This window comes from Echeneis naucrates, unplaced genomic scaffold, assembly GCF_900963305.1.
Source record: "Echeneis naucrates unplaced genomic scaffold, fEcheNa1.1, whole genome shotgun sequence".
NCBI classification, from domain to species: domain Eukaryota; kingdom Metazoa; phylum Chordata; class Actinopteri; order Carangiformes; family Echeneidae; genus Echeneis; species Echeneis naucrates.
Window position 1 is genome coordinate 781880 of NW_021780168.1, and position 22646 is coordinate 804525.

General features: G+C 40.9%; 1 protein-coding gene and 1 non-coding gene across 2 annotated transcripts in view; both read right to left on the reverse strand.

Annotated features, from left to right (window-relative positions):
• Positions 1-22646, reverse strand: part of LOC115038391 (NACHT, LRR and PYD domains-containing protein 12-like) — a gene marked incomplete at its 5' end in the record, with an annotated part of 488710 nt that overhangs the window by 51512 nt on the left and 414552 nt on the right. The gene's annotated exons all lie outside the window — the stretch shown is intronic.
• Positions 6407-6479, reverse strand: trnak-cuu (transfer RNA lysine (anticodon CUU)). The gene has a single exon. It is a non-coding gene; the product is annotated as a tRNA-Lys (tRNA).

Below are 22646 nucleotides of genomic sequence, written 5' to 3' on the forward strand. Positions count from 1 at the left end.
AGTGAGATGGAGGAGAGCTGTCAGTGTTTCAGTATAAACATACATCATACAGCCCTGAGCACTGTTGTATCCAGGCAGTGCTGCCTGCTGCTTTTCATGGAGAGCAGCTGAGTTTTACATTCCAGAAAGCACTGAGTTTCTAACATTTGGATGTTGGTAAAGATTTATGTTGCATTGGCCAGGAATTGAACCCAGGCCTCCCAGGCAAGTGAGGAGTCTACCAATGAATCACCAATGACGTCATCAATGCCATCAAATAAAATTTTGGGAAGGATAACAAAAGTAAGACACAAAAGGTGAACTGTGATGGAAGGAATCATGGTGTTAACACAGTCGTGCAACTCTTCAGGGAAATGCACAGAACAGTCTGTCTTTTCTGGACATGTTTGGTGTGTAGCACAACACAACTACACAGCTCAGCGACTTGTTGACTGACAAAAACAACAGCAAGCCATATCTGAGGCTCTAACTCAGGCAGCTACAATTATTCCTTTCTACATAAATGCTTCTCTTTGGGGTTGTCCTGCTCAGAAATTCAGTAAAAATTACGATGATTTGCTATTTTAAATAGATTTCTTCAGATCAGCTGCAGCAACACTAATCACTGCAGTTAACAGTTCTCTCACCATATGCTAATGGTCCTCATGAATTTAAGAGGATCGTTGTCTGTTCCTGATGGACTAAATGTGTTCTTCATTACAAACCATTACCAAGACCATTGAAACCGCCCAAACAAAGTAAACAGGGAGCCGTGGGAGTGGTTTCATTCAGGTACAAGATAAATTCAGGTAAAAGCCTGAAAGGGAGTCCATTGGAACGGTGACACAACTGGAAAGTTGCTGCACAGACTCTTGAGGATAAGATCCTAAGTGAGGTAAAAATTAAAGTTTAATGTGACTTAGCCAATTCAATTGCTCTCTTTTTCCACTTTCAGTGTTAATTGACAAAAACAACAGTAATTCTTGGAGCCATGTTTTCTTCAGATCTAACCCAGATGACTCCAATCAGAGACACTGATGAAGTCTTTGTGCACAAGTGCTTCTCTTTGGGATTCTGCTGGATGGAAATTGGACAAAAAAAATTAGGAATGCAATTCCGTCTTTTCTTGTCACCAGGACAAGTTTTATCAATTTATCGAGAAAGTAGTTTGAAAGTCACAAATGTTACCTTAACTTGAGCACTGACTTGACTGTTGAATTCAGTAAGTGTTACTTGTTGGAGCACTGCTGACTCACAAAGACTTCTTCTTAGAATGGGGCTGTCCTGAATGGAATTTGGACAAAAATTAATACATTTCTTCAGATCAGCTGAATTAGTGCATTTGTCACCAACATTTCTCCAACTGAAGCACAGACTTCTGTTCTGAGAGCATTTTGTGGGGTAGTATTGGTGATTTCAGAAGTCAAACACAAGTCAGCAGGTTTTATCAATGATATGGAGGGTGGAGGGTTAAGAAAGTAGTTAGAAAGTCACAAATGTTACCTTAAAGGGCGTATTGCAGGTTAATGACCACATTGAATCAATGTTTAGAAAAATAACATAGGAAATGTTTTGATAAAGTGTCTCATACTGATAATATCTGTATATTTGCTCCACACAAACAGGACTGACGGTCTTTTGTCCCTCAGCTGAAAAGTGAAGGAGCTAAAATGTCCACAGCAGAAGTCCTGCGGGGTTTTGTCACCGACAGACTCGCCGCCGCCTGCCGGGAGATCTTAGCGGCCGTGGACAGAATGGTAGCCGGATATGAGGAGGAGGCTTCGGGCTTCAGGCAGGAGATCGACCGGCAGAGGAGCCAGCTGGAACTGCTGCAGCCCCGAGTCCTGATCCACAAAACGGGTCGGTTGTTTTTATGAGTGAGAAAGGCTGAGGACTGTATTTGGCAGATGTAGAATGAAGCAGCTGGAGGAATTACTGTGCTCATATTGTAGCTAATAAAGAGGATTCATTATTGAATCGTTTCCTCCAGATGTTCAGCAGCTGATGGTGAAAAAAGAGGTTCCTACTGAGTTCACCTCCAGTCCGGATCCGGAGGATTCAGAGAGTCCAGTCCTTAAACAGGAACAGGAGGAGGACCAGGTACCAGGACTGGAGGAGACCAGGAACCCTGTGAGGCCGTTTCAGGTGAAGAGTGAGGATGAAGAGATGAATGAACCGGCCAGGAGCTGTGATCCACAGAGTCCTCTTCAACCAGATCCAGATCCAGAGGAAGAGGTCTCAGACTCCTCTGATACTGAAATCAGTGAGAATGATTCTAATGAAACCAGAGTGGCCCAGTCAGATGTGAAAATAGATGAAGATGGTGTAAATGGTAGAAAATGTGACAGCAGTGAAAAACCCATCAGCTGCTCTGAGTGTGGGAGAACATTTAAAAAAAAGTTTTATCTGAAGACTCACATGAAGACCCACACAGGGGAGAAACAGTACGGTTGTGATGTTTGTGGGAAAACATTTTTGTGGAAAAGCAAACTTAGTTTTCACATGCAAGTTCACTCAGAAGAGAGACCATTTGGCTGCTCATTTTGTGCCAAAAGATTTAAGCGACAAGATCATCTTAAATCACACATGGGAGTCCACACAGGAGAGAAACCCTTCAGTTGTCATGTTTGTGGGAAAAGATTTAAACTAAAGGGAGCGCTTAAACTACACATGGTAGTCCACACAGAAGAGAGCCCCTTCAGCTGTCATGTTTGTGGGAAAAGATTTAAACTAAAGGGAGCGCTTAAAATACACATGGTAGTCCACACAGAAGAGAGACCCTTCAGCTGTGATGTTTGTGGGAAAAGATTTCCATTAAAGAAAATCCTGAACAAACACATGAAGGGCCACACAGAAGAGAGACCCTTCAGCTGTGATGTTTGTGGAAAAAAATTTAAACTGAAGGGAAACCTAAAAATACACATGGCGGTCCATACAGAAGAGAAACCGTTCAGCTGTGATGTTTGTGGGAAAAGATTTAAACTAAAGAAAAACATTAAACCACACATGGAGGTCCATACAGAAGAGAAACCGTTCAGCTGTGATGTTTGTGGGAAAAGCTTTCAACTAAAGGGGACCCTTAACAAACACATGAACGTCCATACAGAAGAGAAACCCTTCAGCTGTGACGTTTGTGGGAAAAGATTTAAACTAAAGGGGACCCTTAACAAACACATGAACGTCCATACAGAAGAGAAACCCTTCAGCTGTGATGTTTGTGGGAAAAGATTTAAACTAAAGGGGACCCTTAACAAACACATGAACGTCCATACAGAAGTGAAACCCTTCAGCTTAGATGTTTGTGAGAAAAAATTTAAACCAAAGAAAGAAGTTAAGCAACACATGAAGGTCCACACAGAAGTGAAACCCTTCAGCTGTGAAGTTTATGGGAAAAGATTTAAACCAAAGAAAAGCCTTAAATTACACATGAAGGTCCATACAGAAGAGAAACCATTTGGTTGTGACGACTGTGAAGAAAAAGCCCAAAGCGGCTGACTGCAGGATCTTTGCTGGTTGCAAAAGTAAACTGTAACATGTTTGGGACATTTTTTTTTTTTTACTTTTGCTTCGTTGTTTTTTGTCCTCACTCATTTGTGTTTGGGTCAGTGACATATATACCAGGTAAAAATTTAAATAAGAGGCATAAAAAAGATTGACTTTTGCTCTACTAACTCATCTTTATAGAAACATGTTGTTTTTAGATTTTTCATTGGTATCAGAAATTATGTGACAATTTGTTGTATTATCCCTAAAATCCTCACATGGTGTGACATGAAAATAATTGAAACTGAAAATGGATTAAACCTGTAAGTTACTCACTTTATCAAAGTCATTTATCAGAACTAAACTGTGATCCATTATAGTTTTGTGAAAATGAATTAAATTTGAGCATTATTTTCTAAATCATCGCTCAATGTGAGACCTATGCTGTCAGTCTTTCAACATATTTTCTACTTATTGTTGTGTTTTCTATCTATTCCATGAACATTATCAGATTTTATCATTCATAAAAATATGTTAGTATGTTATTCATATGTCGCAGACTCTGGCTGGCAGAAATCAGTTCCACAGGTCACGGGGATGCTCTCATACCAAAGAGAGCTCATAAAAATATCACTTGAAAAGAAAACCCCCAAGCTTTGACCCTTAAAATTGCAAGAGATGCCAGAGTAATTTACGGTTGGCGCAAGAAAATGATAATTTACATAAAACCCCCACAGAGGGACTCTGATTTCAGGTGGTAACAACAACTATCACCTCCCACCAAACAAAGTCTAAAGGCACCTTGCTGCCCTGCGGTGCTCCCAGCAGGAACTCACTTCACTCAGATTATCAAGGAGAACATTTGTCCTCAACTTCAGCTCTCCTGCTCCCTCACACCGGCGGGTGAACAGCAGGCTATATCAAAACAGCTGTTTTTTGTGTAGCGTAAACATACACTAGTGTTGCGAAATAAATAAGCAACCTATGGATACAATAATAATAACAATAATGAAATTCAGCACAATGATCACAAGAAGGATTCTTTTTATTTATTTGACTCTATCTTTTATTTTTGAAAGCCAAGAGAACCCGGTTGGCTTTCAAAACAAAACTGCTGTCTGTGAGCGCGACTCTGACTGGTCAGATCCAGAGACAGTTTACTTTTATTACACTGGTTAATGAGTTATTATAGAGAAAGTCACATGCTTTGCCTGTCAGGGAATCAAACCCCGGTTGGCCAAAAGTAAACTGTAACATGTTTGGGACATTTTTTTTTTTACTTTTGCTTCGTTGTTTTTTGTCCTCACGCATTTGTGTTTGGGTCAGTGACATATATACCAGGAAAAAATTTCATTTTTTTACTCTGGTTAATGAGTTATTATAGAGAAAGTCACATGCTTTGCCTGTCAGGGAATCAAACCCCGGTTGACCAAAAGTAAACTGTAACATGTTTGGGACATTTTTTTTTTTACTTTTGCTTCGTTGTTTTTTGTCCTCACTCATTTGTGTTTGGGTCAGTGACATATATACCAGGAAAAAATTTAAATAAGAGGCATAAAAAAGATTGACTTTTTTTGACGTGACAGGCGGAGATACTGCCCACAAGACTAGAATACATCACGTGGTATATGACTTCACTTCCTCTGTGGAAAAACAACTAGAGAATAAAGTTGTTTCCTCCCAGTTTCTATCCAGAGACCTTCAGTGTGTGAGGTGAACATGACAACCACTACACTACAGAAACTGCTGGATCCCACATGTCCCCTGAGACATATGTGACCATCAAGGAGCTTTTTGTTAAACTGTCATATGAAACCCCATAGACTTCAATACACTGACTTCATTTTCCAACCAGTGGAGCTGCCCCCTGGTGGTCATTAGATAAACTGCAGGTGGAAGTCTCAGTTCTTTTTAACCAGCACATCCACTTTTATAGAAAGTTTATTAAGAAAGTTTCTTAACTTATCAGATACAACAATAATACAAAGTTACAATGATCAGTCCAGGGACACTTCTGTGCATCTTTGTGTGCATGCGCTCATCCATTTGAAGCAAAAGTGAGAGTGTGATCTGCATCAGTGAAACATTCATTCATACACTAGGACATCACGTATATTGTTGGAATTGAAAATCTTTTTTCTGTGTGTGCTCCTGAGAAAGAGGCTCATGTGCTGCTTGAAGTGAATCAGCACAGCTTCTGTCAGGAACATCTGTTCTTGACACCTGACAACATCTGGATTACAGATGACACATCAGACTGATATTATTTGGTGTTCAGAGATTTCAGCAGCTCACATCCAACACAGAGACTCTGAGCAGGCCCACCTGGTCTTAGACCCAGACCCAGACCCAGACCTAAATCCAAACCCAGGAGACAGAGGTTGAGTGAGTCAGTGAGGAAGAAGCTGCTTGTTCTCCTTCAACAGTTTGATCTGAGGAAAAGTCACTTCCTCTTTTCAGGAATCAACTTCTACCATCTGTCCACTAGATGGAGATAACTGAGCATCAACTGAGAACTGAGTTCTTCATCATCTGGAAACAGACAGCATTGTTTTCTTCATCCTTTCAGTTAACAGCCAAAGAGAAATGATGACCAACAGCTGTAGTTACACTATTTAAACCTCAGCTAGTTTCATGTTGGTTCAAACTGATGTTAAGATATTTGACTCTAGCAGTCATGGTCGATGTATGCTGGATAAGAGAAAGTGGATTAAACACAGCACGTCTCTCAGTGGGCTCCAAAAGACCACTGAGCCATCCTGACGTGTGTCCAGCTGACAGTCTCTGATGAGGAAACAGAAAAGTTCATTCCAGCTTTGACAGGACAGTGTCAGCTACACAGTGCACTGCAGTAAGCTGAGCTGCAGACCAGTCAGAGTGGAAGAAGGCAGGCTGGCAGAGGCAGTGCTCTGCTGGGTAACTTTGGGTCTAAAAAACTACTTATTGCCCAACATGGGGATAAAACCCATGACCCTGAGATTAAGAGTCTCATGCTCTACCGACTGAGCTAGCCGGGCTGCTAGAATTGCAAAAAATCCTCCAAAACATTGCCAAAAAATACAAACAGTTATGTGTATATCCTTTCATCCCATCATTTAATATGTTTTTCTACATTTCAACTCCTTAATTCTTTGAGCTACAGAAGAACAAGAGCAGTTGCACCACATAATCATTTCAAAATAAGTCGGTTTAGATTATTTTATTTGTATTTTTAGCTCAGATGTACCAAAGTGCAACAATGCTGTCAATAAGGATCGTTACCATTTAAGTTACTTGAAGTGATGGTGGCTACTGCTGCAACACTCCATTTATAACAGTTTTACATTTAATTAAATACTTCAAGATTGTACTCGCTTGGCCACACGACCACATACTTCTGCCAGCTTCACTGCAAAAATGACACACATATGACATTACGAGAAACCCCAAAGCTGTGTCCAAAGGTTTGGAGGAGAGAATGGAAGAAAGATGTCTTTGAGAGCCTTTTAGACACACAACCAGTCAGCATGACGCATCCAACCTCACAATATTTCATGGTGTGGTTGAAAGAGGAGGGAGACTATAGGAAATGTAGATCAAAAACACCTGAGCTTAAACCTCACGCAGGTACCACGTCAAATGCCAAAACCTGGGATTGAACCAGGGACCTTTAGACCTTCAGTCTAACGCGCTCCCAACTGAGGTATTTCAGCTAGATGGTCCAATTCAAATCCACATCTCTCACGGTGTTATCATGAAATGAGAAAGAGGGGTGACAGAATTTTTGTAGTTTGTACTGTGTTTGGAGGAAGAAAATTTCATGATGCACAGCCGGTCACAGCAGAAAGGATTTGGCAAGAGTCATGACTTAGTGGGATACTTAGGATGAGGTATCTTCAGCATACTATCAAAATTTGTCCCATTAACGGCAGTAATTTTGCACAAAAGCAACACAACACAATCTCAAAGTATCTTGTCGTCATCGCAAATTTGAGGTTTGTGCTGTACTCAGGAGAGGGACTTCTGAATTCAAGATTTTAAAAAGGTCAGTGACAATGACAGAGAAAATGTGTTTCCTAAGTGTGAACAAGACAAGATGCATTCTGAGAGCTTCGATTTCATGTATGTATTTAGTCAGTAATTTGGTTGAGTGACTAAGCAGGTTAATATGGAGCAGTAACACTCTGAGTGATCAGAGTGTTGGAGAGCAAAACTCTTTCCTGTGCTTCATTAAACATGCGGGAGATGCAAAGGGATTGCACCTGAGGCCACATACATGCAAAGCATTCGCTCTACCACTGAGTATGGTTCTACATTAAAACAATACAAAAGGATACTCTTCATCATCCCACCAACTGTAGCATGCACATTATAATTCCTGCATCACTATGATAAATCCAAGGAAACTAGTGCTTGATGCCATCACCAGAAATTAAAATGTGTAATATCTATAAAACTGTAGGAGTGCAAATGAACCATACCATTTGGAGTACATGGGGTGCTGGGTGACTTGTGGATGTCCTAAAAAATAATCTTTAAGAACTGAAAAACCGTAGCAGCACAGACGAAAATTTTTACCACACAAACCAGCACAGACTAGACACAGAGGAGACAGACTATTTAGTTGAAATTTTTTGCGTGGGGTGGGGGGCCAGCTTCACACAGGTGTGTGATGATCCTGTAGTTGGCACACACCCTCTGGTCCCCCTTCTTGAAGGGCTGTTAATGATTCCTTTGTTTGTGTGTAGCTGTTCTGTTGTTAATGTTGGAGCTTTCTTGTTAATAAAGAAGGCTTGAATAAAGATCAGAATGAAAAGGAACATTTTTTTCTATAATTTAAAAACACTCATCAAGGGCTTGTTGGTCTAGGTATGATTCTTGCTTTGGGTGCGAGAGGATTCAAATCCCGGACAAGCCCTTCACGTGATGTGTCCAATGAGCTGCACCCCTGTTCAAGTATCAGAATACAGGGCATCAAGAATTAAGGGAGGAAACTCTGACAAGGCTTTCAAAATCCTAACTGCCTCCAACAAAATGTTAATGTTAAATGTTGCTACTCCTTCCTTGGAAAATGGAAACAACTTGGTTTTGTCCGCTCTACACGTGTGAGGAAATGGTGCAATGGTAGCGTGTCTGACTCCAGATCATCTGTCCTCTGCACTGTTGGTAAACGCTCACATGCTGTGTGTTACAAAAGGAAGTGTTTTCTGATGATCCATTTCAGTATAAAAAATGATATTATCATTTTTATTATTAGTTCTTTTGTATGCAGTGTATAATTATAGTGTTTGAGAAGAACAAGCAACACATCTATTTCCCATTATTTTAGTTTGACCTAAACACATCAACATTTGATTTAATTTGATTTAAGCTTATTTTGAACAACAAAAAAGGACAAAAAAAAAACAACATGATAAATTCATGCAACAGTTAGAGCTCCATACACAACAACAGTCCTGCTTCCTGCCAAAGGCTCCAAAGCCCACCAGGGACCTGTTGTGTTTAGTTCACTTGTTGCTGTATCTCCAACAAAGAGCTAAAGTCTTGTGGAGAATGTGGGCATCGATCTCACTACCTCTCACATGCTAAGCTAGCACTCTACCATTTGAGCTAATTCCCCAGTTTGTGTTTGGGTCAGTGACATATATACCAGAAAAAAGGGTTTTGTCAAAAATTTAAATAAGAGGCATAAAAAAGATTGACTTTTGCTCTACTAACTCATCTTTATAGAAACATGTTGTTTTTAGATTTTTCATTGGTATCAGAAATTATGTGATAATTTGTTTTGCCTAAAATCCTCACATGGTGTGACATGAAAATAATTGAAACTGAAAAATAAACCTGTAAGTTACTCACTTTATCAAAGTCATTTATCAGAACTAAACTGTGATCCATTATAGTTTTGTGAAAATGAATTAAATTTGAGCATTATTTTCTGTCTTTCAACATATTTTCGACTTATTGTGACATACTTTGCTATAAAATTCTAAAAATATTTGTCACTCTGTGATACTGTTTTCTATGTATTCCATGAACGTTATCAGATTTTCTCATTCACAAAGGTATGTTATTTTCACATGCAGCAGACTCTGGCTGGCAGAAATGAGATCCACAGGTCACAGTAAGGTCACAGGGATGCTCTGGTACCAAAGAGAGCTCATAAAACTACCACTTGAACAGAAAACAGGAACCAAAGGAATGTCTAACAACAACAAAGCCCCGAGCTTTGAGCCTTAAAACTGTAAAGATGCCAGAGTAATTTATGGTTGGCTGAAGAAACCTACATCAGACTTACTCCCCCACAGGAAAAGGATAATTTACATAAAACCCCCACAAAGGGACTCTGAATTCAGGTGGTAACAACAGCTATCATCCAGGATCAATAGTTGGTTATCACCTCCCACCAAACAAAGTATAAAGGCACCTTGGCAACCCCCCCCCCCCACACACACACAAACACACACACTTCTTTATTTGACTGTATCTTTTATTTTCGTGCCGATGAGACAGGCAGGGAGTCGGGCTTTCAAAAGGCATTGAGAATCCGGTTGGTTTTCAAAATAAAACTGTTGTCTGAGAGTGCAACGAATCTGACTGGCCAGATCCAGAGAGAGTTAATTTCTATCACTCTGGTTAATGAGCTATTATAAAAGAGTGTTAAAAAATAAAAGAGGAAGATGACCCCCAGAAGGAGGAGTACTTCAGGAAGAGGTTCAGACATGAGGAGCAGGCCAGCAGGATCATCTCCCACATCAAGACCTCACAAAGCCTCCACATCATGTGCCACATCCCAGTCTTCTGCTGGATCACTGCTACAGTTCTGGAGGAGGACTTGAAGACCAGAAAGGGAGGAGAGCTGCCCAAGACCCTGACTGAGATGTACATCCACTTCCTGGTGGTTCAGTCCAAAGTGAAGAAGGTCAAGTACGATGGAGGAGCTGAGTCAGATCCACACTGGAGTCCAGAGACCAGGAAAATAATTAAGTCTCTGGGAAAAGTGGCTTTTGAGCAGCTGCAGAAAGGAAACCTGATCTTCTATGAATCAGACCTGACAGAGTGTGGCATCGATATCAGAGCAGCATCAGTTTACTCAGGAGTGTTCACACAGATCTTCAAAGAGGAGACAGGGCTGTACCAGGACAAGGTCTTCTGCTTCGTCCATCTGAGTGTTCAGGAGTTTCTGGCTGCTCTTCATGTCCATCTGACCTTCATCGACCCTGGAGTCAGTTTGAAGTCAGAAGAACCATACTGGCCATACTGGTTGGGAAACAGATTCTACCAGAGTGCTGTGGATGAGGCCTTACAGAGTCCACATGGACACCTGGACTTGTTCCTCCGGTTCCTTCTGGGTCTTTCACTGCAGACCAACCAAACTCTCCTACGAGGCCTGGTGACACAGACAGGAAGTAGCTCAGAGACCAATCAGAAAACAGTCCAGTACATCAAGACAAAGATCAGTGAGAATGTGTCTCCAGAGAAAAGTATCAACCTGTTTCACTGTCTGAATGAACTGCATGATGGTTCTCTGGTGGAGGAGATCCAACAGTCCCTGAGATCAGGACGTCTCTCCACAGATAAACTGTCTCCTGCTCAATGGTCAGCTCTGGTCTTCATCTTACTGTCATCAGAAAAAGATCTGGACGTGTTTGACCTGAAGAAATACTCTGCTTCAGAGGAGGCTCTTCTGAGGCTGCTGCCAGTGGTCAAAGCCTCCAACAAAGCTCTGTATGTGCAAATCAATCCATCTAGTTTAACTTAATCCTGTTATTTAGTTGACAATGAAAAACACATTTTTGTAATTGCTTTCTCTTGTTTTGCTGATTCCTCTTCAGACTGAGTGGCTGTAACCTCTCAGACAGAAGCTGTGAAGCTCTGTCCTCAGTCCTCAGCTCCCAGTCCTCTAGTCTGAGAGCTCTGGACCTGAGTAACAACAATCTGCAGGATTCAGGAGTGAAGCTGCTCTGTGCTGGTCTAGAGGGTTCAAACTGTAAACTCGAAGGACTCAGGTTTGTGTTCAGTGGGTTTCAGTACCATAGCCGATACATTGTGTGAAACCGCCAAAATTACTTTTTTATACTGGTTACCAATTCACTTCAAGGTGACGCATTGGTGAAATACATGCTGATGCCCAATGCAATGTCTCTCCAACAAAATGCAGAACACTTGAAACATGAGGAAGCAGCTGGGCAAGAATAAACTATTTTTAAAGGTGGATGATTGCGAGTCAGAGGTGTATTTTAGTACGTTCAAAAGTTTAACTTCTATATTTGTGTTCAAAAGTTGAACTTTAATTTTTTATATGTTTATATTTTCTTCTGTTTTGTATTGAGAATTTTCTCAATAAAAAGGCAAAAAAATGTAAATGAAGACGTTGCATGTTTTATGACAGTAATTCCATGGTTTGGTTGATACTTCAGGTGTTACACATTCACAGTTAAATACCAAAATAAAGTACCATTCAGTGTGGGTACCACACACCGGGTCGCAGTACTGGTATCAGTTCAGCTATGAAAGTAGCCAACCCTGATGTTCAACTGATTCATATTGATTATACAATTACCTGCTAATTACTTTAAATAATGACTGTGTGTATGTACACATATCACTGCAGTGTTCATGTCACATTATATGTTTTCTTTCTCTGTTTCCTCTTCAGACTGAGTGACTGTAACCTCTCAGACAGAAGCTGTGAAGCTCTGTCCTCAGTCCTCAGCTCCCAGTCCTCTAGTCTGAGAGATCTGGACCTGAGTAACAACAAGCTGCAGGATTCAGGAGTGAAGCTTCTGTCTGCTGGACTAAAGAGTCCACACTGTGAGCTGAAAACTCTCAGGTCAGATTGCATGTTTGTGTCAAGGCTTTTTATATTTTTTTAGATTTGGGAGATTTTCATCAGTATAAAAAGCTTCATGTTCCATAATGAAGCACTGATTTGATTCACCACCTGGAGAACACAAAATGAAACAAATCAAACACATGTTGCTCAGCCAACAGGTGCATGCTGTGTCATGCTGGCGTCCTCCTGGTGAATCCGCCAGTGGTGACTTCTATGTTCACTGAGGATCATTTACTTTTAGGGAGGTGGACACAACCTTTCTGCTGCTTTTGGCATCTGCAGGGCTTAAAGTATTCCAGCATCGTCCTGGATCTCCAGCAAGTGTCTTTGAAAAAAAATCAACATTAGAAAAAACTAACCTGTTGTTGGAGGACATTGTCACGTTCAAGCAAACAATTGATAGAATGAGAGGAACGCAGCTTTCCCTTTTAGCCAGTCTAACATCACTAGCCAATCAGAAGTAGGGTGGGGGGGGGTCTGGAACAACTTGGTTGAGATCCAGCAGCAGGTGATGCTGCATTCTGAACAACTTGGGGGAAAAGAATTAGCTCTAAGTTGTTAAACTGGGAAATTACTGCTTCCAAAATAAACGTAAATGGCTGCTGCACATATTTTAGCACCCAAAAAACGATGGCAGAATGCCACACTTCTTTTTTTCTCCTCCAAGTTAACCTTGGACGCTATGATATCGGAAATCAGAAATTTGGGATTTGGAATATAGATTTCTTGGTTCTTAGTTTTCGTAAACACAGCATCCAAGCTGGCTTTTTTTTTTTTCATTGAAGTCACTGTTCGAGATGATGGAGAATAAGTTTGTAAAGCCAGGGGAAGATGTCCTAACAACAGACAAAGGACTAAGTGGCGCTGGGTGTGAATAGAAGAGAGGGGCAGAGATGACAAACCTTTTGGTTATTTATTTGCTATTTTGTATTTCGAGTAAGAAACATTTTTTATTGTGTGTGTGTGTTCAGTCTCTCAGGATGTCTGGTCTCAGAGGAAGGCTGTTCTTCTCTGGCCTCAGCTCTCAGCTCCAACCCATCCCATCTGAGAGAACTGGACCTGAGCTACAATCATCCAGGAGACTCAGGAGTGAAGCTTCTGTCTGCTGGACTGGAGGATCCAGACTGGAGACTGGACACTCTCAGGTCTGGACAGCTCTGAGGAACTCTGCTTCATGTTTGATGGTGGATCAAGTTGATCCTGACTCTGTTTCTTCCTCCAGGGTGGACCATGGTGGACCACAGAGACTGAGACCTGGTCTGAGGAAGTGTGAGTGTGCTTTCACTTTGAGTCATGAAAACTCAGCTGCTCATGTTTCACTAGATTTTTACATTTCTGACTGAAGTACAAAGATGAGTTTCATTCAGGATCAACACTTCATGTGTTTATTGATGTGGATCGCCATCAGCCGTCATCTTTGACTCCACAGCAGAAAAAAGCAGAACATTGCTGACATCTTGACTCATTTTCCAGACAGATTTGATATGTTTCCTCAGCTGCTGTGTAGAAATGGTCTGACTGGTCGCTGTTACTGGGAGGTTGAGTGGAGAGGAGAGGTTTATATCTCAGTGAGCTACAGAGGAATCAGAAGGAAAGGACACAGTGCTGACTGTGTATTTGGATGGAATAATCAGTCCTGGACTCTGTTCTGCTCTGATTCTGGTTACTCTGTCTGGCACAACAGCAGAAAAACATCCCTCTCCTCCTCTGACTCTAACAGAGTAGCAGTGTACGTGGACTGTCCTGTCTCTGTCCTTCTACAGAGTCTCCTCTGACTCACTGATCCACCTCCACACCTTCAACACCACATTCACTGAACCTCTCTATCCTGGGTTCAGGATCTGCTCTGGTTCAGTGTCTCTAAGGGAGTTGTATTGAAGGAGACTTGAAACTACAAACTGAGACACTTCACTGTTGGCTTCACTTCTCAGCTCTGGAGTCTCTGTCAGTTCCAGATTGGAAACAGATCTGGACTTTGTTGTCTAAATCTCAGTGTGTTCCTCAAACTCCATCAGCCTGCACACTGATTACATTACGTCATGCTTTGGTTGGTTTTTGTAACCAAAGGTGAGATCTGAACCTCTCTCAGCATTAATCTTTCGAGTGACTTGTTTTCTGTGTCTTTCATTTTCTTCTTCCTGCCTCCTGTTGGACTGTCAGTTTATTTCAGTTCCATTGATCTGTTCAGTAGCATGATGTCCCCGGGACTTCAGGCTGCAGTCTGAATGAGACAAACATGGACCACAGGAACCATTCAGTTCCTCCAAGTGAATCATCAGGAACTCAGAGTTCATCATCACAGCAATCAGCTGCTGTTGAAGCCCATCTGGCTTTTAAAGGGAGCCTGAGATGGCACTTCCCACCCAGAACACTCCCAGGATTCATTCAGAGCCTTAATCCAACCCTTTTGGACCAGGCTGCTCCCACAGTGACTGTTTGCTCCGTCACTGAAACAGGAAAAGTCATTTCCACCTCCTGCTTTGGAGCGTTATAACAGCTCTGCAGCAAGCTGAGCTATCTGATCTGTACAGGTGAGCCATGAAGGCCAGCATGTACTTTGGACTCTGAGCTGTGAAGCATCGGACACAAAGACACATAAAGACAACACATGATGCCCTGAGAGACGATACCTGAGCAGGAGAACTAGTCACTGCATGTACAGCTGCTTCTTATCTGGAGTTTTTTTCTGTCATCTATAATAAAGTAGAAAAGAGACACAGCTCCACAGTAACAGAGGTGTGCTGCTGTAACGCTGAGTGCTGGATTCATGTTCAGTTTATGGTTTTAGAATCAGTGATGCATTCATGTAGAAACATCAGTTTAATGTTCATCAGGTTATATTCTGCTAACCAGACTGAATCAATAAAGTTTTGTTTCAAAACGTCATCGTTTAAATGTTGGTTGTATTTTGCATTTGTTAGCTGAATCCACAGAGTCACTGAAATGATGAAGTAAATCCAGGAAAGGAAAAACATTTGGCTCTGAATCTCAATGTAGATTTGAACAAAGAGCTCCAGCTGAAGAAAACAATGCTGTCTGTTTCCAGATGATGAAGAACTCAGTTCTCAGTTGATGCTCAGTTATCTCCATCTAGTGGACAGATGGTAGAAGTTGATTCCTGAAAAGAGGAAGTGACTTTTCCTCAGATCAAACTGTTGAAGGAGAACGAGCAGCTTCTTCCTCACTGACTCACTCAACCTCTGTCTCCTGGGTTTGGATTTAGGTCTGGGTCTGGGTCTGGGTCTAAGACCAGGTGGGCCTGCTCAGAGTCTCTGTGTTGGATGTGAGCTGCTGAAATCTCTGAACACCATGACACAGATAATATCAGTCTGATGTGTCATCTGTAATCCAGATGTTGTCAGGTGTCAGGAACAGATGTTATATTGTTGGAATAGGAACAGGAACAGATGTTCCTGACAGAAGCTGTGCTGATTCACTTCAACCAGCACATGAGCCTCTTTCTCAGGAGCACACACAGAAAAAAGATTTTCTATTCCAACAATATACGTGATGTCCTCGTGTATGAATGAATGTTTCACTGATGCTGATTTTTACAGAACAACATCAACAACTAATAACTCCCAATGTGACTGTGTGACGCCACTGGAGATCAAAGGCATTTCCTGTCTTTCATTGATTTCCAACGTTACCACCTGAATTCAGAGTCCTTTTGTGGGGTGTTTTATGTAAATTATCCTTTTCCTGTGGGGGAGTAAGTCTGATGTAGGTTTCTTCAGCCAACCATAAAGTACTCTGGCATCTTTACAGTTTTAAGGCTCAAAGCTCGGGGGTTTGTTGGTGTTAAACATTCCTTTGGTTCCTGTTTTCTGTTCAAGTGATATTTTTATGAGCTCTCTTTGGTACCAGAGCATCCCTGTGACCTTACTGTGACCTGTGGATCAAATTTCTGCCAGCCAGAGTCTGCTGCATGTGAAAATAACATACCTTTGTGAATGAGAAAATCTGATAACGTTCATGGAATAGAGAGAAAACAGTATCACAGTCACAAATATTTTTAGAACTTTACAGCAAAGTATGTCACAATAAGTAGAAAATATGTTGAAAGACTGAAGGTCTCACATTGAGCGATGATTTAGAAAATAATGCACAAATTTAATTAATTTTCACAAAACTATAATGGATCACAGTTTAGTTCTGAAAAATGACTTTGATAAAGTGAGTAATTTAAGAAAGGTTTAATCCAATTTCAATTTGTATAGAATTACTTTGTCACACAATATGACGATTTTAGACACTAACAACAAATTGTCACATAAATTCAGATCCAATCAAAAATCTAAAAACAACATATGTTTCTATAAACATGAGAATTTGTACAACAAAAGTCAACCTCTTTTCATGCCTTTTTTTTTTTAACCCAAATTTTCTGGTATATATGTCACTGACCCAAACACAAATGAGTGAGGACTAAAAACAACAAAGCAAAAGTAAAAAAATGTGACCAAACATGTGACCATGTGACAGTTTTTTGGTCAACCAGCAAAGATCCTGCAGTCAGCCGCTTCGGTCTTTTTCTTTACAGTCGTCACAACCAAACGGTTTCTCTTTTGTATGGACCTCCATATGTAATTTAAGGCTTCGCTGTACTTTAAATGTTTTCCCACAAACATCACAGCTGAAGGGTTTCTCTTCTGTATGGACCTTCATGTGTAATTTAAGGATTCCCTTTAGTTTAAATTTTTTCCCACAAATATCACAGCTGAAGGGTCTCTCTTCTCTGTGGACTACCGTATGTATTTTAAGGATTTCCATTAGTTTAAATGTTTTTCCGCAAACATAACAGCTGAAGGGTCTCTTTTCTGTGTGGACTACCATGTGTTTGTTAAGGATTTGCATTAATTTAAATGTTTTCCCACAAACATGACAGCTGAAGGGTTTCTCTTCTGTGTGGACCTTCATGTGTGATTGAAGACAATCTCGTTGCTTAAATCTTTTCCCACAAAATGAGCAGCCAAACGGTCTCTCTCCTGTGTGAACTTGCATGTGCTGTTTCATGTGAGCCTTCAGATCCCACTTTTTTTTAAACGTTTTCCCACACTCAGAGCAGCTGATGGGTTTTTCACTGCTGTCACATTTTCTACCATTTACATCACCTTCATCTATTTTCACATCTGACTGGGCCACTCTGGTTTCATTAGAATCATTCTCACTGATTTCAGTATCAGAGCAGTCTGAGACCTCTTCCTCTGGATCTGGATCTGGTTGAAGAGGAGTCTGTGGATCACAGCTCCTGGCCGGTTCATTCATCTCTTCATCCTCACTCTTCACCTGAAACGGCCTCACAGGGTTCCTGGTCTCCTCCAGTCCTGGTACCTGGTCCTCCTCCTGTTCCTGTTTAAGGACTGGACTATCTGAATCCTCCGGATCCGGACTGGAGGTGAACTCAGTAGGAACCTCTTTTTTCACCATCAGCTGCTGAACATCTGGAGGAAACGATTCAATAATGAATCCTCTTTATTAGCTACAATATGAACACAGTTATTCCTCCAGCTGCTTCATTCTACATCTGCCAAATACAGTCCTCAGCCTTTCTCACTCATAAAAACAACCGACCCGTTTTGTGGATCAGGACTCGGGGCTGCAGCAGCTCCAGTTGGCTCCTCTGCCGGTCGATCTCCTGCCTGAAGCCCGAAGCCTCCTCCTCATATCCGGCTACGATTCTGTCCACGGCCGCTAAGATCTCCCGGCAGGCGGCGGCGAGTCTGTCGGTGACAAAACCCCGCAGGACTTCTGCTGTGGACATTTTAGCTCCTTCACTTTTCAGCTGAGGGACAAAAGACCGCCAGTCCTGTTTGTGTGGAGCAGCTGCGGCCGTTTCCGGTTTGGCTGCGTCATCAATGTGGCCCGAGTGGAAACAAAGAGCTGTGAGAAAACTTCCTCCTGCTTCGTGCTTTTACCGATCAATCCACAAATGAATAAGAATAGATAATAAAATAATAAGATCAGCCAGAACATAATGACACTGACAGCTAGACTCAAACATATACACCATCTGACTAAAGGCTGTTATTATTATTATTATTTAAATGTGACCAGTCGGAGCCGTTTCCCGTCACACTCTGTATCACACACATGGTTTTCAGAACTGGGGTCCGTTTCACAAAGCAGGTTCAACAAACTCTGAGTCTGACCATGAACTCTGAGTTTTCTGTCCCACACAGCAGATTAGAGTTAGTTTGATCAACTAGGAGTAGTTTCACCCGGAGTTAAGCGAGTGCACCACAACTAAAAAGACAGTATCAATGGCGCCCCGATTCGACGAGTCACCATGGCAACGGGGAAATGGAGAGCCGCGACTTTCACCCCCATAGAATTGGACATCTTAATGCGCTCATACGGCGAGTTTGGACATGTTTTTAGAAGTAAATGCAACACTGGAAAAGAGAGGGAGACGGTGTGGGGGGACATTACTGCTCGGCATAATATTTAAATGTAGTGCTTTGCAATCACAATAATATTACAGAGGAAACGTGCTTGAATGGTATCCTATTAATTTATTTCATTTAGGTACAATCCTTCGTGGTAGAGGCGCCCTTGGCAGCAGCTTAAGATGAAATATAAAAACATTGTTAAAACAGGATAATCTCATGGGGTACCTAATTTTGAAGATGTTTCTATCTGCCTTGTGGAGCCCCCTCATACCACAAAAGACCTTGTGACTGTAAGTAGGAAATACTCAAAAGATTGTGTTTAAATGTACAGAAACATCACTCATCGAGGATGAAGAGCTTGAAGGAAACTGTGTCTGCTGTTGACCCCCCTGGGAATACTACAGGTGGGTGCAGGTCCCAGGTGAATTATTGGATCTTTAATGGACAGGATTCATACATTTATGTGACACACAGTCAGGTCACTTCCTCTGTGTCTTCGGTTTTACAGAAGCAAAACAAAACAAAACAAAAAGAAATTTAGATTAACGTTCTGTCTTTGAAGCTGTATGATTATTTCCAACTGGACAAGAGGACACATTATATGAATCATTACATTTGATCAGTGAGAAACCATGATTAGTGTTTTTATTTCTAATTCTTCCCAATTGAACAAAGCAGTAAATAAAGACCAAGTCTGTACAGATATATTCATATGAAATGAGAATAAATGGTCAAATTACTTCCTGTGTGGAGAAACTGTCAGAGTTTGGATGAAAGATACAGTGTTTGTTCTGAGATGATCATTAATAATCAATCAATGAATGATCAATAATCTTCTCAGCTGTTCTGAATGGTGACAGTGGGGCAGCCTTTGTGTTTACATCTGAATCACATGTGATTTTGGAAATTCTTCAAAGCAGCTTCAAAGGAGGAGTTTCATTCTGTGAGTATTGTGACATCATCAGGTGACATCATCAGGTGACATCATCAGGTGATGTATCAAAGGCAGCAGCTCTTCAGACTCACACATCACTTCAAACCTTTGAGGAAGTGACACACAACTGTGAGGAGCACAAGAGTTCACCGACACAGACGTGGTTTCAGAAACAGACTGCAGAGAAACTGGCAGTACTGATGCTGAACTGCTTAAAAGTGTCTGTCTTGTAAACAGGACATCCCGCATTCACCCAGCAGAGCTTCACTCTCAGTGGACTTCCTGCTCTTCACTTAAACAAACTGATGAAAACCATCACTTCCTGTATGACAGTTGTCCTTAGCAGAAGGATTTTTTTTTTTATTGACCACTTTTCACAGATCAAATCAAATCAAATCAGATTTATTTGTATAGCGCCAAATGATAACAAAGTTACATCAAAGCACTTTACAGATAGAGCAGGTCTAGACCGAACTCTTTATAGATTAACAGGAGATAAACTTTGGTAAGAGTCATGAGATTGCCAAGCACCCACATGTTCCAGCCTATACTTGTCATTGTTGAGCTAATGGCTGCTATCCTGCTAACTATTAATGCATTAATAAATCAGCTCCCCTGATGACTGTGAGGTGACAGACGGGGTTCTGATTTTCCTAAAGTTTTGCAGGTAATAGAAAGCTGCCCTCCTGACTTGTTTTATGTGAGGGACAAAAGACATGTCCTGGTCAAAAGTTATAGTTAATGGTATCATCAATAATGTGATGTGGATCCATCTGCTTGAGGGGGTGGGGCACACACCTGAACACATCACAGACATGAAAGTTTGAGGATTCATTTTTGTGTGTGTGTCTTCAGAGAGGAGGTTCAGGAGTACATTAGACTGTGGTATTGATGGAATAAATCAATGCAAACATACAAAATTTGGATCAGATGTCTGCACACTGTGTGTGTTATTGAAATGATGCCTACTGGTATCAGATATTATAGTAAAGCTAACTACAGAACCACAGTGGCACCACCTGTGTTTTTTTTCCCCCCAGGCGGAAAATGGAGGCGTATTAGAGGGCAGCTTTTATTTGCTCATACTAAATTAACTACACTAAAGACTAAACTAAACAAAGGATAATTAAGTTTGATACATTTTATGTTTTTGATGTTTACATAGAAATTAGTGCATTAGAATAGAATCTAATAACCTAATCATGTGTTAAATATGCAGCATGAAACTTTTATCTTTAAGCAGAGTAGTGACTACTAGTCAGATGAATGTCATGAAGTAAAATGTCCAGCTTTCCCTTTGTCATATTGACAAGTAAAGGAGTGTGTGTTCTGTATGTTACTTTATTAAATATTGTATTTAACTTTATGGTAGAGGGTTAGGCATTTTTTTTTTTTTTTACATTTTTGATTGGACGTGCGGCCTGAGAGTCATATGTGTGAGTCTCATGGTCAACAGCTGTCAGTCATTCATGTTTGCACACTCCTGTTTCTGTTCCTGTCAGAGTATTTAAGAGCTGATCTCTCACCTGAAGCCACCACAGGATGAAAGCAGGAAGGAAGACGAGAAGAGAGTCTTGCTACAGGTTTGCTATAGACTCATCTGTCATCTGTTACCTTATTTAAAGAACTGATTACCAGAAGAAGTTGGCTGCTTCCTGCACAAAAATGGACAACATGAACAGGTCTTTTTTCTCTCTCTCTCTTCTGCAGCATCCACCATGAAGCCTTTGTCTTTATTCATATGTGCCATGATGGTTCTGACTGGAGCTAATGGTAAGTATTTACCCAGAATATTTTTGGGTGTCATTTTTTATATCCTCACTTTATAGTTTTTTCATCTGATAAAAGCCTGAAATTTGGTGCTTTTAACGTCTTCACCACATTTCTGACTTCTTTACAGATGTAATCTTTGCTTACAAAAATATGAAAATATCTGTATGAAGGAACACGTTGTCCTACTTTAGCAGCAGATGGACAGTGTTTCTTCAACTGTACCAATAATCGCAGTCTTGTATAGAGTACCCAGCAGCATAAAATTACAGTTAGCTTACTGGAAAACAATTAGAGTAAAGTGAATGTCACCTATTAGAACACAAGAGTGAAAGTCTAAAAGTAGTTATTTGCTGTAATCGAAGATCAAAAGTTATTTGATATTAAATGGACTTTAAAAGTGTTAAAAGTAAAAGTATGAAGTATTTTTTAACAAGTTAATGCTGCCAGTAAAGAAAGGATCCTTTCAAAAAATTTTCACATTTCACATACTTTCAACGAACCAACAATTATCAAATTGGTAATTATCAATTACCAAATGAAACAAACCACCACCCCAGTTTGGTTCAGTTCCAGCCAAAAACACAAGACCTTGGTCCCTGGAGGACTGAGTATAGGGATTACACAGTGCAGCACTACTGAGTGGGAGTCAGTTAGTCTGCTGCACACACACATACACACATTCAGTCATTCAGGGTATACACAGATATCCTGATGTTGACAATGACACAAAAAGAGCTCTGTGTGTGTGAGTGTGTGTTACCAAAAAACTAGTCCACGTTCTTAAAATTCTGTTTTGTTAAATCTTCCAGCTCACCCACATCATGAGGCCAAAGTGGACTGGGAGGAATATAAGGAACACTTGCGTAAGAAATCCAATGACAAAAAGAGCTCTGTGTGTGCGTGTGTGTGTGTGTGTGTGTGTGTGTGTGTGTGTGTGTGTGTGTGTGGGTGTGTGTGTTACCAAAAAACTAGTCCACGTTGTTAAAATCTTCCTGTTATAACTGCTTTGTTAAATATTGCAGCTCATCATGAGACCAAAGAGGACTGAGACATATATGAGGACATAAAGAGGCTGACCGAGTCCTGTTTTGGATCCTTCTGAGAAACATGACAGGATGTTTGTGTGGTCTCATCTATCTCCAGCAGGATTGTTTTGATGGATCTCTGAGCTGAGGTGATGATGTCACCATCAGTCTCATATCTAATCTGAATTCTCCGACTGTGTTTCCTCTCTCTTGCTGCTTCTGAGGAGCTGGGTTTTCTCTGGGTTTGG